The sequence below is a fragment of the Lepidothrix coronata genome, unplaced genomic scaffold (assembly GCF_001604755.1).
Source record: "Lepidothrix coronata isolate B3197 unplaced genomic scaffold, Lepidothrix_coronata-1.0 Scaffold2, whole genome shotgun sequence".
NCBI classification, from domain to species: Eukaryota; Metazoa; Chordata; class Aves; order Passeriformes; family Pipridae; genus Lepidothrix; species Lepidothrix coronata.
This window is the reverse complement of record NW_016690182.1, coordinates 13,604,797-13,606,526: the sequence shown is the minus strand read 5'-3', so window position 1 is coordinate 13,606,526 and position 1,730 is coordinate 13,604,797.

The following is a 1,730-nucleotide window of genomic DNA, read 5'->3' as shown; positions in this document are numbered from 1 at the left end:
GGGGGGGAAGTGTCTGACTGGGGGGGTGTTTTGGGGGTCTTGGGGGGCACTGGCCAAGCGTGGGGGTTTTGGGGGGTAGTGGCTGTGAGTCGAGGTGTTTGGGGGCGATATCTGCTTGTGGGGGGGTGTTTTGGGGGTCCTGGTGATCTGTGATTCTTCAGGTGGGTGTTTTGGGGGTCCTTTGCTTTGTGGGGGCGTCTTGGGGGCCCCTGGCTGAGAGAGGAAGTGTTTTTGGGGGGAGGGGGTGTTTTGGGGCTCCATGGCTCTGTCTGGGGGTGTCTGGGGGGGTCCTTGGCTGAGTGTGTGTGTTGGGGGGTCCCAAGGTGAATATGGGGGTACTGGGGGGTTCCCTGGCTTTGCTGGGGGGGGGTGTTCCTGGTGGTTTGGGGGTCCCCAGATGAATATGTGGGTACTGAGGGGGGTGTCTGTGGCTCTCCTTGGAGGCCCTCTGGCTCTGCTTAGGGGGGTCCCTGTGTGTCTGTGGCTGTTTTGGGGGGATCCCTCGTGGTTTGGGGGTCCCCTGGTGAATAGGTGGGTACTGGGGAGGGGTCTCTGGCTTTATTTGAGGGGGTCCCTGGCTGTGTGTGGCTGTGTCTGGGGGGGTCCCCTCGTGGTTTGAGGGTCCCCAGGTCAATATGTGGGGGTCTCTGGCTTTCAGGGCTATGTGGTGGTTTGGGGGGGTCCTCAGGTGAATATGTGGGTACTGGGGGTCGGTCCCTGACTCTGTCCAGGGGGGTCCTTGGCTTTATCTGGGGGGGGTGTCCCTGGCTGTGTCTGGGGGAGGAGGGGGTCCCTCGTGGTTTGGGGGTCCCCAGGTGAATATGTGGGTACTGGGAGGGGGTCCCTGACTGTGTCTGAGGGGGGGTCCTGGTGGTTTGGGGGTCCCCAGGTGAACGTGTAGGTATGAGAGGGCGTCTCTGGCTTTGTCTGGGGTGGGGGTTTCTTGGTGGTTTGGGGGTCCCCAGGTGAATATGTGGGGGTCTCTGGCTCTGCTTGGGGTGTCCCTGGCTGAGTGTTGTGTGTCTGGGGGTGGGGACCCTCATGGTTTGGGGGTCCTCAGGTGAATATGTGGGTACTGGGGGTGGGTCCCTGAGTATGTCCACGGGGGTCCCTGGCTCTGTCTGGGGAGGGCTCCCTGGCTGTGTCTGGGGAGGGGGTGGTCCCTCGTGGTTTGGGGTTCCCTAGGTGAATATGTGGGTACTGGGGATGGGTCCCTGGCTGTGTCTGGGGGACGGGGTGGTCCCTCGTGGTTTGGGGGTCCCCAGGTGAACATGTGGGTACAAGAGGGGGTCTCCGGCTTTGTTTGGGGAGGTCCTTCTTGGTTTGGTGGTCCCCTTCTTGTTTGGGTCCTTGGGGGGGGGTGGGGGTGTCCCTGGCTTTGTTTGGGGGCAGGTTCCTGGTGGTTTGGGGGTCCCCAGGTGAACATGTGGGTACAAGAGGGGGTCTCCGGCTTTGTTTGGGGAGGTCCTTCTTGGTTTGGTGGTCCCCTTCTTGTTTGGGTCCTTGGGGGGGGGGGGGGGTGTCCCTGGCTTTGTTTGGGGGCAGGTTCCTGGTGGTTTGGGGGTCCCCAGGTGAACATGTGGGTACAAGAGGGGGTCTCCGGCTTTGTTTGGGGAGGTCCTTCTTGGTTTGGTGGTCCCCTTCTTGTTTGGGTCCTTGGGGGGGGGGGGGGGTGTCCCTGGCTTTGTTTGGGGGCAGGTTCCTGGTGGTTTGGGGGTCCCCAGGTGAAC